Genomic DNA, 16,849 nt, shown 5'->3' with positions numbered 1-16,849 from the left:
TTCTCATCTCCAACAAGGCATGAAAATGCCACATTCTAGCTATGAGATTTCAAGGGCATTGCATGGGAACCATGGTGGCAAAAAAATAAGCGTCCCCTAGGAACATCCTCTAAGCATGTCCCCATGGAAGAGCCCTCTGTGAATTTAGGAGGAGCACTAGAGGACATTGAATTCCATTCAAAGGTGTTATAGGGGGTGGACTAGAGCACCAAGTCACCATATGGGTGGTTCCAAGGGCCTAAAGTTTGGAGATTGAGGGGCACATGTTCAAATTGAAGTTGAAGAAGCACAATTCTTCATTTCTATGCAAGCAGCTTGCTTAGGCTGGTTGCATCCATTAGGCATCTAATTACCTTCCATGAAACATCCCATTGCCAAAAGTGTTGCATGTGCCCGGAATTGCATCAAGGTGAGTATAAGGAGGAGGCATAAACAATGAGAATTCGATAACCGACGGTGATGTCCAAGATTTCCAAGGCATGGGGACCTAACACATCCCTCTCGCCCTTCCAAGTTTCCTATGTACACTCTCCTATGCCCCATCCACATCACCAAGGACCACAACCCATATCATAGTCATAGATTACTAGGCAACCCTTCGCCACGTCAACGTACGCCCCTGCCAACACGTCATTCACCCAGTCACCTCCCAAGTGCCCAGTTCGCCTTCCGGTTTCTCTTCGACCGGCCCATTCGTGCATCCCGATCTTCCCTCGTGCCGATCTCGATCCCCGCACGCTTCGCCAAAGGTACCCCCTCCCCACGGAGCGTTTCAAGCGCAATGCCATCAACACTCCCCGGTTCGCCTCCGCCTGACGAAGCTGGCAGCACGGACTGAAGACCCGTTATTAACCCTCAGACTTCAGAGCCCAGACGATAAGTATGGTGCTCTATGAATTCCACTTGTTATGTTCTTCGCGTGTGGATTGCATGTAATCTTGCGCGTTGCTATTCCAGTCGCCAAAGCTCCTTTGCCCATCGCGCCAAAGCTTCTTGGCATGGAGCCCAGTGCCGACCTGCACTGCGTCTCTCTCTGACCCTAGCCGCTCCCCAGCCCATTTACTGACGTCGTCCGGCGCTGGACGAGCAATGAGAATCCGCAGCACACGTACAAGCAAATGCGTGCGAGAGCCTTCGCGTATGGACTTTTATTATGTGAAGCTTGGAAGTTGGGCGCATCGTATGATCCGCGGACCTGCTTTAGAGATCCGTTTGATTGTTGTAAAAAACTTGTGATTGTTTTATGTGCAGCACTCTGCTGGATCGATTGCTTCCTATTATATTGGGTCACGTGTGGATGTATGCGCGCGCGGCAGCGTCAAGAGGTTTTAAAAGGCATCGAGGCATCGCAATATCCAAATCCATTCTCGAGAGGAGGCGGTATGTCACCCTGATGAAACAAGATTGGGCAGATTCAGGCTACGAAACGTTGCTCGACAAAAGCTTCAATCAGGCACCGATCAGTTCTAAAGAAAAGTATCCGAGACGCTCTTTTATTGCCTCCCATCTAAAGGGGTACTAGTATTGTTGTCCTCAGGGGTTCAATTCTGTCCAACGGGGCGAAATTTGTTCTCAGCTGGTGTCAGGGGGGTTGAGATAATTATATGCAGCGTAATCAATCATTCAGCGGCTGGGAAAGGTGGTCGAATCAGGTGCATCCATGAATTTAGCTAGTTGAGCATTTCAAGTGGGACAAACTCGTGAGAGATTTGGGCTGGCAACGCTGCAAAAGCTTCCACCGCATGCAGTCCCTCAACAGCTCAGACAAAATTGTGCACCCTCGGCCACAGCCAAACCCACAAAATTGAGCCCCAGAATCCTCCCGAGAGTGCTCTCTCATCACACTCGTCCCCTCATGTGCCGGAGGTGAAGCAAGAGTCAAAAAGACTCAAGACTCGAGCGTTTGAGCAGGCTCCCATACGCTTCACAACAGCTTTCAGCATGCTCCCTGCGCTGCATTGCCCACCAGCCAGCCCCAGCCTCCAGGTTTCTTCACCTAACCCTCCGCTGCAGGCACGGTCACGAGATTCATCAAATCACCCTCCATCATTCCCAACCAAGGTCCCCTTACTGCTCCACAGTACGGTCTCACTGCCGCTGTTTCGGATTGTATGCACTTGAGAAGTGTGCTTATTATTGCCCTTTGCCTCAATCGTCCTGGGAGTGAATTAGAAGAGCCAAAACCAGTCAGTTCGAATTCCCACAGCCCCACTCCAACCGAACAGAAGCGCCAGCTTATTTCACACAGTCTAAAACGACGAATCACACGTCGAACTCGTCACTCCTTTTCTGAAGATCTGCTTTTGCCATTTCTGGGGTCTTCACTGTCGCCGTTAGATTTGAAAACGAGTAAACATTTGCGATCCCGTACACTTGGACACATGTCCTCGTCCAATTCCTATCGGATTGCAACTGGGGGAAGCTCGTATTGGCACGTCTCTCATTAAATGCAATGAGTGCTTGTATTTAAGGGCGTCTTCTCACAAAAAAAAAAGCTTGTATTTAAGGGCGTGTCATAACGGCCCCACATTGATCTCATTTTCAATTTCAGCCATTCCAAAAATTCTATGCAGAAAAAGGAAAATAGAGTTTCCTATGCAGTATAGTAAGTAGCTTAAGAGTGCAACCTCCTTGCCAAAACTATCTGCTATGCTAGCCAAATGTCCAGCGTGCCACAAGCCCAGATTTTATTTGGGGCCTGCCCATGATGCCAAAAGTAGAGGCAGCTCGGTGTCGAGCTTGCTAGCCTACTATGTGACTACCAACGGGTGGTGAAGAGCACCCCTAGAACCATACATATATTGCAAGTCTGGACATTTTGGTGGGGCTACCTATTTATTTCACGAGAATGTGGTCAACTAGCCATTCGCGTATCTATGTGGGATGGGGTTGTGCTCTAAAGAGCATTTTTGTGTGGGTGGGAAAGCTTGTTTTGCATTGGTATCTCAACTTTTTGCATACTTCCCATGAAGTTGCCTTAGAAATCAGATGATTATCCTAAGCAGCCATTGCAGCCAACAAGAGTAAAAATGCAGCCCCACTAGCGTTAGTTTTAGGTGCCCCATAATCTTTGCTATCTTTTGGCAAAGCATCATTTGTTGGCTAAGGATATGTTTGTCCAATGTTCAATTATTATGGCTTGTGAGCAAGGAAGCTCTTCACAAGAGGATAGCTTTTCTATATTTTAGGTTGCTGCCTAAAAAATTAGCCTCAATGGTCTCAACGCCTTGTGGGAACCTATTCTTACTTGGCGATGTTTGCTTTGGGGGCATTCTTAATTCTCGTGTGTTGCGCTTTTATGTGCAAGCCTCTGGGCATTCGCCTCTCTCTACATGGAGCAAAATATACTAAATTGCCATAGACATTTTTCTATAGTGGCTTTGAGCATGCACATGCCTTGAGTTTCTCTTGATGATCCACCTCTACCTAGCCAGGGAGACTTTCGCTTCATGATTTGAGCAATCTGATAACCTGTTGGTGGCACAATTATGGTGCCATGGGAACAAGTGAATTACAGTGCAACCAAAATAACATCATCAATGACATCATGGGGCTGTGCTCTAAGCATCATTTATGATCTTTGAGTCCATATGCCATCAAGATGGATTTCACATAGTGTTAGGTCCTCATCTCATTGCCAATACTCAACCCTCAGACTTCAAATGGTGCAAGGTGGCACATCAATTCTCATAGTTAAGTGGGTCCTCACGTATTTTCAATGGCCGTGCACCTCCTCCACATTAGTTCTTGTCTTGAAAATAGCATGGTCCACATCCCTAATATTCTTCTTCTCCAAAATACGTTCCATTGCTCGAGGCCAACTTGAATGATTAGATTTTGGATGTTGCCCATGGCATTAAAGTATTCACAAAAAGAGCTTGAACAAAAAAGGGTATCATGTTTGAACAACTTTAGGTTTCCCCATGAGCATTATTTTGGCCTTTGGACTTAGTGGAGGCTTCTTCCTTCACCTTCTCATTCTAAACAATTTGTATTTTTAATGTTGCAATCCCCAAACTGAGTCATAACTTTTGCAAATATGCTTAATAGCCTTTCCACTCGAGCACTATCCACTATGTTGCAGTTTCCATCTTCGCCCTTGAAGTGGCTCTTAGCCTCGTTTGGACAAGTATTTATTATTTGTATTGTCTGTGACATCAACCCCTAGGAAAGGTGCTTCCAACATCCACAAAAGAATGTGAGCTATTTTTTGAAATGAAAATAGGAATTTATGTTTTTTTGTGCCTCAACATTTAAAAGCAAACAATCAATTCTTGTACATATAGCTTAGCCAAATTTTTTCCTCTACAAATCTCAAGAGAATATGCATTTGAACTTTATGTGCTGTTTTTCACTTTAATAGATTCCTTCATCCTTTATCTTGCTTAATCAACATAGATATAGTCAACCTTAATGATTATAAGTATCCAATACCGCATGTCTTCGAGCGTCTATCATCATGTGCCAGGTTTAAAGTCAATTATAATGAATGGGTGCCATACATGCCCATCAAACACCATGGGTGCAGAATCTATAACAATGGGACCCAACTAGGCGTAAAACATGATCTATAGCAGAGCAAATCATTGGAGAATAAACTAATGGAATGCCACCCAATACAAGGAAGCTAACATTCCTAAATGCTTGCGTATGAAAGTGGCATCGAGTGTTTAGTAAAATAATTCATACAAGGTGCAAGGTTCTCAACTATAATTATATGTAAAAGCACTTTCTCTAATATATTGAGAAAAATAGACACAGTCAAGGTGTCAACTAGGACAAAGCATAATTGTAGCCTTGGGGGTTTAGCATGCGCACACACACTCTTGGTTATCCATTCACCAAGTTGTGTGCAAAACCAAGATGACTAATCTAGGCTCTTGGAATTGAAATGTTAGGCTTATAGATCTAATCTAGGCTCTTGGAATTGAAAAGGTGCAACCAATTGACCCTAGATTCTTTGAGTGTTTAATGTTGTTTTCATATAACTATCATAGCATATGGTTTGCTTTGAGTTCCCAAACACATTTTCTCTGTCTTAAATTCTAAATGTTAGGATACAAGCATGGCTTAGCAATTGCATTCAAGTAATAATGACAAGGCTTGGTCACAATATTATGTTCTCATTATTTAATTGTTCCAATAAGCACCATCACTAACACATGGTTTTGTCACTTAGCACTGCATGTATGGATCATCAAATTGTGGGAGATGTATTCACAATTGAGCGATGAAACTTTTCAAAGTGATGTAAAGTTGTTTAGCAATGTGGACTTTGATGTGGGTTTGTCATCAGTGGTAACACATTTGCATGATCATGGCATTATTAAAAATGTTGGATTTGACAAATTTTCAAATGCATTACATCCATTTTTGGGAGGGCTAAGGGCCTTAGTGAATGGGTGGATTGAGAGAAATGCTTTCAAGAGTAGCTTTGGTCTCTTTCACTCGAGGGATAGGATCACCAATGTGTGCTAACAGATGCATGCCATATAAATCCTTGACTACTATGGTGAAGATACAAGTAGTCATATCAGTCGTCTATGCAAATGGTAATTTTTGTACATGAGACAATGTACACTAGGGTTACTAGATATCTTCTTATTTTAACAAGCTAGACTAAGTGAATTCTTTTTATGATTCATAAGTTATTTGCACTTATCATAGGCTGAGTATGAACACTTATCATAGGTTGAATATGAACGCTTATGCAAGACCAATGGTTCTTGCATAAAATTATAACTACAAATCTTTAGTCTTTATCGTAGCTATGGCATCATGTAAGCTTATATTGAAATGAGAGCATCATATTCCATAAGAAGAGCTAGTGCTTAGGTGTGTTATGTTAGCTATAATCTGAGGCCATAGTATAAGGGGGAAACCAATAGTGCTTGTGAAAATGAGGGCTAAGACCTAGGAGTATCCCTATGTCTAGAGAGGGCTAATGTGATAAGGTCCTTTGTAGGACACAACACACTATCAGACTAATCTACACATGAGCACTAGGCTTGGAGGAAGGGTTTTAGAGAAGTCTAATTTAGAGGAAAGAAGAAAGAATGAATTTGAATGGGACACACACACACGCACATATATGCACACATGCATATGCACTTGCGCACGTACGCACACACACACACATAGGGAGGGAGGGAGCGAGGGAGGGAGGGAGAATATATTACTGCTACTTTTTGTTCAACCACATTGGTTTAGGACAATCACATAATTGTTTTTTGAGCTGGCCCAACCACCATTGCATGATGCTCCAACCACCGGGCTAGTTTAGGACAATTACATTAAGTCCAAGCCACCCTAATTCTGGTGTTTGAGTTGAACCAGCCACGGTTGCCTGATATTCCAACCACTGGGCTAGCTTAGGACAATCACATTAAGTCCAAGCCAGCCTAGTAAACTATCTCGAAATCACAAACAACCACTAGGCTGGTTTAGGCAACCACTGACCTGCGTTGTATCAAGAAATAAAACAAGTAAACTATCCCAAAGCTCAATCACAAACAATCACCGAGATGGTTCTGGCTTGCGTTGTATCAAGCATGTGTATGATGTGCTCATCAAACATCTCAGAGGAGGACATTATGTTACCATCTTGTCAAAGCCTTCACGTTAAGCTTGCGCTTGTGCAACTAAGAAGCAACAAAAGGCAACAAAACCACCATAGGCAGCAATCATAAATTCATATTTCTATGTCTAGTTTCATCCATGGTTGGGGATAAAGACGTATCTCTCGATTAGGACAAAGTTATATGAATTATTAGGACACAAAAAAATCCAGCCTATAGAGAAGATAAACTAGTTTTAAAATTAACAAAGTATGGCTTTACATTTTAATCGACTATTTGATCTATGCTTGTCATCTAGGTGTGGCTAAATAGAGCATTCTATGGACTCGATGAAAGTAGACTCTGAATTGCTTACTTGTATTCATAAACCTGGAAAACCAGGCTCTTAATATAAAAACTCAGTTCTAGTCTATTAATGACTCATTAAAAATTCTAATTCTATCACCTCAAGTTATCACATTCTCAATCTGTAACTCCTATTTTAAAATCATTTTGAGGCCCACCTCTCTACTTAGGGAAACCTCAAATATTCTAAAGGATCTGAAGCCACCCATTTATAATGGGGAAGATAAAGAAACGAGCAAGGATGATACAAATAAATTCTTACAAAAATCCAAGATTTCCACTGACTGAGGAATACCCCTCCTTAAAATCAATTTGGGAAAGCTAGCATTTTTCTTGGTAATGAAAGCATATAAATGGTGGATGATCCTCAAAGAAACTAATAAAATTCGAAGTATTGGGTTAAGTTTGAATAATATTTTCTAAAAGAGTTTTTGCTTGAAAATGAGGTTAAAGAGCATTGGAAGCTTGGGATAGTTATAGTAAAGGTAAATTTTTCATAGGCTTATATATAGCCAAATATAGGGAGGTAGTGCTCATTCCAAAATAAGAGGTTTCCTGAGGGTTTTGAAAGACAAGAAGAGGCTATCAAGTATTCCCAAGTACATGTAGATATGATGGGAAAATGTAAAAGTGGAACTATGGAACAAACTAATTTTGTTCCTAGATTCAAGAAATTCACCAATTTAAAAAGGATATGATGGTGGTGTGATGGGAAAATGTACAAGTGGAACTATGGAACAAACTAATTTTGTTCCTAGATTCAAGAAATTCCTCAATTTAAAAAGGAGGTTTCTTAGGCACAGCCAAAGAAACTTCAAACACAAAGGTACCCTCTCTTGAAAATATAAAATTATGAAAAGGTGAAGCAAGAAAATATTTTCTTTTTGAATATTTAAGCAAAGATCATTTTGCTTGGAACTGCCCTAGAAACCAAAAGGTGGGAGCTAAAGCCCCAAAAAAACATGTTTAAAAACAAGCATGTGCAATGTAGGTATTATCTCTTAAAGATATGAAAAGTACATAGAAGTAAAGGTTTATCAAGGTGGATGTTGCCTATCATAGGCAATGTAGCAACCCACTTTTGGTCCTTATGACTTAATGAGGATGCATGGAAATATCAAGGGGGAAAAAAAAGGATAATGATCAATGATTGTGCCACACCTAACTTCTTAAACTACTCGTTGTTAGTTAAGAAATGGAAGTCTCAGAGAGTCCAAGTTCCCATAAACATGATGTCTCTCTTGTAAAGAGAAGTGATAAGAAAGTTTGGGACACCATGATACATGGTTAGAGGTGGACATTTAAGGCTATCAAGATGCTGTAGATTTCAAAATTATGCATCTTGACCAAAAATATGCTGTTCTATGTCAAGATTGGCTTTATAACCTTGGGCATAGCGTGCAATAGAGTTATTTAAATAACTCATCATCTTTGAAAATCATAGTAGATTCTTCCAAATTGAACATAAAAAATATGTACCAAATTCTGCACTTATTTGTTTGATGGAGTTGGACATTTATTGTTGAATTTAAAGATATTTTTCCATCTAACTTGCTTGGTGGTTTACCCCCTGAGACAGAAGTAGGTCGTAAAATAGATATATTTCCTAAATCTACCCCTGCTTATAAAACCCCTTATGGACTTAGTCAAACAAAAGAATATGAGGTAGAAAGACAATTACCTAAATATGTTAGAAAAGGAAAAAGCTAGCCAAGTAGCTCACCTTGGTCTTCATCAACATTATTAGTGAAAAGGATGGTACTATGCACTTATGCATAGATTACCAAGCTTTAAATAACATGACATTTAAAAGGAAAATCATAATAAAAAATAAATATCCAATGCCTCACATTTCAATCACAATAAATCTTAAAAACATAATAAAAAGTAAATATCATATGCCTCGCATTGATGAACTCTTTGATCAATTCCAAGGTGTTAAGAATTTTTACTAAATTTGATTTAATATCTAGATGAAAGAGATGTACCTACCACATTACTTTGTACTAGGTATGGGCATTGCCAATTTAGATTAATGCCATTTGGTTTATCAATACTCCAACATCATTTATGACACTTATGAATGGTGTCTTAAGGCCATATTTAGGAAAACTTGATGTAATATTCTTAGATCATATCCTTACCTATATTAAAGCCATGAATAAAGATATGGAACATTTGAGACAAGTGTTTCAAAATAATTACCTTGGGTCTATCAGTCACATTCCATGGTTTTTATTTATTTGTAAAGCTATCTTCATAGTAATACCTTGGGTCTATCAGTGATGCTTCATGGAGTAAGAAAAAACCATAACAAAGAATAAATCATAATAGTATGTGACACGAACTATAAAACAATCACAATGTAGCTAGCATTAACCCTTCTATTGAAGGGCTTCAGGAATATCACCCAACAAATTCTAGATGTTTTCAGTCACCAGAATACGCTCACGAGAGAGAGCGAGATCTTTCTTGAGGTCTTTGGTAATCTTCTCAATGTAACCATCACACTCCTTGATGAGACACTCCCCATCATGTAGACATCAGCCAATGCAAAGTAAATAGCATAGTAACTAGAAATACCTTAGTATATACCATGGAATTCCTTTGCAACCAAATCAACCACAAGACATGGCTTCTCAACTTTGACCAATCAACTTGAATACTAGGAGGAGAAAAACGTGAGCAATTTCTTCCAGATTTCTTTGGCATATTTGATAAACTATGTAAACTCCAATCCCAAATTATTTAGAACCTTGTCTTTCACACTTGTGTAGAATCCTTAACCATTTTCTTTTGAGGGACTCTAAAACACCATAATGAGAAAAACTTGGGTTGAGCTTTTTTAACCCAACCAATGGAATTATCTAAAATAATCTGTTTGTTTGCCTCCCATCCATTCAAGGGAACCTTTGTTCCAAACATGGAGCCTACTTTTGATGGATATAGGTCAAATCTATTTACTCTATACCTTTGCACCAATTCTCGATGCTCAAACTATCTCTAACCGTTTCTCTCCCACACATCTTCCCAAATTTCAATTCCTCTTTTGTTTAGTGAGAGGGCCACCTTCAAGTTCCCATCCTATAATACTTGGTCCTTCCAAATTACTAAGAACCAAATGCAATCTTTTAACCAAGAAAGTTCCTATTTTTCTAGAGAAACCCTTCCCATGATATGTCCTATCAACATTTCCCAACCCTTTCATATGGACTTCCATAGCCCAACCCTTTTGTGACACAAAGTTCTTTACTAAAAAGAGCAACTATCTCAAGTTTTGCTCCATGTCTTGCACCTAGAAGGCCAAGTGAGCTTTAGATGTCTCCTCAATAGGGTAGACCAACATGTGTCCCTATTTCGAACCACCTTGATGATCCATTTACCCATAATCTGGCAGCTAATAACTCAAGATTAGTGATACCTAGACCTTCTTCATGCTTAGGAAAAATACATATCTCCCACCTTACCTTTGCTATATTGCTATAGTCCTAATCTCATCCCAATATAAATTTATTGAAATGTATTGAACATTGAATTTAGCTTATTTATGCTTACCTTTGATCCTCATATCCTCTTAATAAAAATTTATTGAGCATTGAATTTTTCTTACTTATGCCTACCTTGGATGGAGACAAGCATAAAAGTAAATAGCTGAGGGCTACAAGGAGTGATTCAAAACAAATTTCCTTCTTGCAAAGAATGTTGTAGTCCTTGCCACATTTGAAGTTTTCTTTTTGAAATCTTTTGAAGACCCCACTCCCACCTACCTTTCATAGAGTAGTGGAACCCCATAGGGATTCCAAGTAGTCTAAAGGGGATCCCTTCTGGAATCTCCTTAATATGGGAGCTATAAGCCTTGCAAAAAATAATATAAACACAAAGCCCTCATCATTATGGGCCTTGAGGATGGTGTCATTTGCAAACTACTAACATAGAGCTTGAGTGTCATTGTTGACCTATATACCTCCCCTATGGGCATAGGACTTGAGTGTCATTATCCAGCTATATGCCTCTTGCCTCCCCTTTATTTGATTTATCTTGAATAATCAAACAACCCAAAGAGTCTATTGCCAACTGTAAGAAGCAGAGGGGGTAAAGAGCATCCTTTCATTCTAGATCTCTTCATGCTAAAAGGCTTAGATGTCAGTCCATTTACCTATACCTTAGCTCTAGAGTTACTAACCTAGGCCCCACCCCCATGTCCTTGAATCTAAATATGATCTTGCATTCCATCCTATCATAAGCTTTATCAAAATTCCCCTTCATGAAACATAAGTCTTGCCCTTCATCCTGTGTCACCTCCATATCATCCCATAGGGTAATTATAGCTTCTACCCTTGAGGAAACCTTTCTCTTGCCATTAGTGTTGCCTCCTTGGGTAATTATAGCTTTCTCTTGCCATTAGTGTTGCCTCCTTGGGTAATTATAGCTTTCTCTTGCCATTAGTGTTGCCTCCTTAACCTCATCACTACTAATTTTCTATCCAAATAAATAGAGTTAAACCCTGAGGTTACCTTTAGCCTAAAATTATTACAACTTGCCCTTGCTCTCAACTTCTCAATATTTACTATCTTTGCTTTCCTAGAATCCTACTAAAGTGATCATGAACTTCTTGTAGAATGTCATTATCTCAAAACGATACTCTATCATGCTAGAACAACTTAGTAATACATATTCCTATGCTGCTTTGTTCCTTAGAGATCTAAACATAACCTCATTGACTTTATCACTACTCTCTTTTGTAAATGGTATGTTGTTTGCATCTACATAATTCTACCTCTCTCAATGTAGCCTTAATTCTTAACTGATGTTGTCCTCTAGTGAATGTGAATTCTTGAAGCGCTTTTTCTATAACTCTTGCCTTCTCTTCCTTCTAGTGGCTGTTGCTCTTTTTTGATTGCCTTCGAAAAGGTTTGGATCTAGCGAATAGCTCTCACCACTTTTTAGTGCAAGAATCATTGCCCCAAAAGCATAGTCCTAGATTCTTTTACCTTTTCTTGAATGTAGGATAGTTGTAAGAAGAAAGGATTGGCTTTAAACCTAGATTTCGTAGCATGTCTTGTTCCTCTATCCAAAGTTAACTCCACTAGAAGATCATAGAAAGGAAGGGACTCGACTAAAAGCCTTACCCTCCCACTTAATATTTTCATCTCCCACCTTTCTTAAGAGAGAAAACTTGTTAATCTAGCTTTCCAATGATTTACCCTACTTGGTTCTTACTCCAAGTAAAAGAGGTACCCTTTGAAAAGTCAACTAATCGTATGTGTTTCTTTGAATCTTAGCCAACTAATCAACTAATGGTGTATGTTTCTTTGAATCTCAGCCAAGCAATCAACTTAATACCACTTATTACTTTCCCTTTTCTATCCCATCTGGCTATACTAGATTTCACCATGTTGAAGTCATCCATCAAGAGGGACACTCCCAAAAGATGATAGGAATCCAATAGCAGGGTTTTCTGGTAGATATGGGTGCATACAAGGAGAAAATTTTCACCCTTTAACTTGGGACGTTTGAATTCAATCCCTTTTCCATGCTCACCAAAGGTAGAGAGGGATCTACCTATGAACTCAATCCTTGTTCCATGCTCACCAAAGGTAGGGTGGGATCTGCCTATGAACTTTGATATTCTGTTAATACCTACTAGCACTTCACCTTCTTTGCCTAGTGTTAGGTTCTTAGAGTCTTCGGAAATTGGTTTCAAATTTGCAAACTTAAGCCATGTCCTCAAAAGGGCAAGTCTAAAGTCATTTTATAAGGCTTGAATGTTTTGGCTCTACAAAAAGAATATAAATTGGTTTTTCCCATAGGTTAAACACAAAATTTTGTCTTCCTTTTAAATTGAGCAATGTTTTGCTTTGGGGATAGATGCATATTCCTAGGATTGGATTTTGGATTATGGTGCTTCATTCCATGTTACTCCCCATAGGGAATGGTTCTCCACTTATGATAGTGGAAAGACAAGTTATGTCCATCTAGGAAATAACTATGCATGTGACATATTGGGAGAAGGTGTCATAAAGTTTTCTTTTGCAAATGGATTTGTATTTGTTTTGAAAAATGTGAGACATGTGCCTAAGCTAACCAAGAGTCTCATTTCGGTGGGTCAACTAGATGATGCTGGGTTTTAAACCACCTTTGGCTTTCAGAGTTGGAAAATTTAAAAGGGCTCTATGGTTTTGACAAGAGGTGCCAAGTGTGGGACATTGTATCCCTTACATGTATCATGGGTATCTAATCATTTTGTTGCAATAACTGGACAACCAAGTACTTTGTGGCATTGCCAGTTGGGGCACATGAGCCAAAATGGAATGAAACTCTTATGTTGTTTGGGTTATGTACCACATTTGAGTTATTCTGATTTTGAAATTTGTGAGCACTGTCTCTATGCGAAGCAAACTAAATCAGCCCATAAAAGAAGGGGAAAGAAAGAGCTTGAAAGGCTTGATTTGGTGCATTCAAAGTATGTGGCTCCATGCCTACATGATCATTAGGTGGGGCGGAATACTATGTGACAGTCATTGATGATGCAACTTGGAAAGTGTGGGCTTATGCTATGACTCAGAGAGCGATGTGTTCCAGGTATTTCAGAAATGGTTGGCTTTGGCTGAAAATTAGTCAGGTAGAATGCTTAAATGCCTACGAACTGACAATGGTGGAGAGTATCTCTCTCATGACTTTTAGCATTTCTGTGATACACATGGGATCAAGAGGGAGCTCACTTCTTCTCATACTCTAGAGAAAAATCTAGTTGCAAAAAAGAAAATCCGAACCATTTAGAAAATGTTGCAATGTATGCTTTCCAATGCAAGTCTTTCTGGTGGTTTTTGGATTGAACCAATGAAGACTATAGTGCATGTGATCCAATAGATTACCTAGTAAGATTTTAGATGGTGGTATTCTTGAAGAGGCATGGAGACCCTCTTACTCTCACTTGTGTATATTTGGGTGTGAGGCATATGCACATGTGCCAAAAGAGCTTTGGAAGAAGCTAGATCCTAAGTCTAGGAAATGCATCTTTTTGGGTTATAGTGAAAGTTGAGAGATGGGCTATTGTCTATGGGATTCGAAAGCAAAGAAGATTATACGAAGCCATGATGTGGTCTTCAATGAGAAGAAGATGCATCAGACACCCATGAGGGATGTGGAAATGAGGAGAATCACTTTCCAGGATGTCAATCCAGCCACATATGTTGATAGACAACAAATTGTCCATGCACCGATGGTGCCACCAGGTACTCCCACAGGTACACAATCAAGGGTAGATGATAAATCATCTATTGGTGGAAATGATTAGCCAAACGTGGCTGATATGTAGGTGGGACAACTGAAATGCCGTGAGAAGATCAACTAGAATGTCTAGACCACTGCTGATAGATTTGTTCCAGGGGCAGACAATGTGATGCCTACTGATTGCGGGGAACCTTCTTACTCTACAAAGAGGCTATGATGCATGAGGATCAGCGCAAGGGGGAGTATGCTATGCAATCAAAGATGAGGTCACTCATGAAGAATAAGACTTGGGACTTGGTTTCTTTGCCACATGGAAAGAAAGTATTGCCATGTAAATGGGTCTACAAGATGAAGGTCACAGGTGATGATGTGCCTAAGTACAAGGCCCATTTGGTTGCTAAAGGATTCAAGCAAGAGAAGGGTGTGGACTTTGATGAGATCTTCTCTCCGGTTGTGAAGATGACCACACTTAGATGTATACTTGGGCTTGTGGGAGTAGAGGATATGGAGCTTATGCAGATGGATGTCAAGATAGCTTCTTGCATGAGGATCTACATGAGGAAATTTACATGGTACAGCCGAAAGGATTTGAAGAAAAGAGCAAAGAGCATTTGGTTTGCAAGCTGGAAAGAAGTCTCTATGGCCTTAAGTAAGTGCCTAGACAATGGTGTTAGAAGTTTGATGCTTTCATTCGGTCCCAAGGTTTCAAAAGAAGTGAGATCGATCACTGGCTCTACACTAAAAGGGCTAAGGATAATAGCCTGATACTCCTGGCACTTTATGTGGATGATGATATGCTATTGGGTATCAAGAACACTTATGATATGGATGCATTGAAGGCCAAGTTGCATGAGGCCTTTGACATGAAGGATTTGGGACTTGCTTGGTCACATTCATGGTATGCGCATCATGCATGACTGGAGTAGGAAACTCCTTTGGCTTTCATAGAAGGAGTATGTTACAAAAGTGTTGCAGTGTTTCAATATGGAGGGGGCCAGGGTAGTAACCAAAAATATTGTAAGCAGAGATTTTTTTTGACAAGAATGATCTTGTCCTTCTGTTGGTTTGATTTGATCACCTCCCAAAAACTTTGATAAGCTTTGAAGAACCAAACAACTGTCTCACCATCCTTGCATAAATGCTGGTGATAAATGAATAGTTTTATAGAAGAGAGAATCTTGATATAGTGAGAGAGGTTGGCAAGCTAGCCAAGACCTCTCTCCCTGCTCCCACCAGACCTCACAAGGAAGGAATCATCTTCAACATACCACTGCACAAACCTAATCAAAATGAGCTTTCCATTAAAGGCAACATGAGATTTGAGCTATCAAAAGACAAGATCACTCAAATGAAAATGAGAGCAAAGTTACCAAAAGACAAGATCACTCAAATGAAAATGAGAGCAGAGTTACAATGGACATGATTACTCACCTTCATATTCTCATTTGCCTCTAGATCTTTGTCCGTCCAAAGGAAGATGCTTCTCTCTACGATATCTTTTGGTACTCTTTTCTGCTCCTCCCTTTGTCTGATCTTGTCAAACTTAAAGTCTCTTTGAATCTTCATGAATGTCTCGTCATCAATGTCATAGTCTCCCATACCATTTTGAGCTTCCTCAAAGCACTGGATAGACATTCCTATGAGTTGAAGTTGTCTTCCATGCCGTGGAAACAATGATCTCAAAAGCTATATGGTAGGCTTGGGAAATCAATGCCAACACATAATCCTCCCTCAAGTTAAATATTGCTTGAATATCATGAAGAAGAATGTACTTCATATCTCCAATTTGGAAAGTGGGAAGCAATGGCACACATAGCTACAAATTTCAATGTCAAGGCCTTCAATACTTACTGATCCATTAAGTGTGGCTGACATTAGTGCTACAATGTCGAGTGAAGTAGCGTCATCTCTCTCCCTGACTACATCTATCACTCCTCTCAGTTCATCACATGATTTGCTTTCTTCTCTTGACTTGGAACCTTTTGGGGCATGTGATGATGTCCTTTCCTTGGGCATACTTGATACTCTTTTAAAACCCCTTTGCTTTTCCCTACATCATTTATAATTCTTCATCAATATCTACTTGTAGACATCAACACAAGAAAATCAAGGCACATAGAATGAGACTACTAGGTTTAGGATGTTCCATGAGGGTAACATCAGAAGTGAAGTCCATAGTCCTCTTATAGGAAATTGTGCCCTTATCTTGTGGATCTGATAAAACAAACATACTTTAAAACAGAGAATAATCACATATTGTGCTTAAGGCAAATAGAATTTTCAACTTAATATGAGGCATCATGATCCCTTTAAAGATTGTGCTTAAGGGAGTGATTTGACCAACATGCCAAATCACTTACTTGAGCACATTTAAAGAGATGCTTAAAATGTGCTCAAGAAAGCGATTTGGCCTATTGGAGGCTTGCCCAATAGGCCAAATCGCTTTGTTAAGCACATTTCTTAGAAATTCTCTTGAACAACTCCAAGACATCCAATATCACATTTTGAAGCATCACTTCAATAAATGGGCTAAAAAAAAGAGACCTCATACTGCAAAAGAACAACCATACATAGAGTCATGATTCTCTTAGTATAGGATGGACCTTGTCCCCAAATCAAAAGTTGTTGCTACCTTGGTCTCCTCTTGGGTGCTCTTACCCTTATCTGTTAGATTAGACAAAACAAAAGTATTT

The sequence above is a fragment of the Dipteris shenzhenensis genome, chromosome 30, assembly GCF_047967505.1.
Source record: "Dipteris shenzhenensis isolate YYH24624 ecotype China chromosome 30, Dip_SZ_1.0, whole genome shotgun sequence".
Taxonomy (NCBI): Eukaryota; Viridiplantae; Streptophyta; class Polypodiopsida; order Gleicheniales; family Dipteridaceae; genus Dipteris; species Dipteris shenzhenensis.
The sequence above is the reverse complement of the archived record's forward strand: the minus strand, read 5'-3'. Positions refer to the sequence as shown.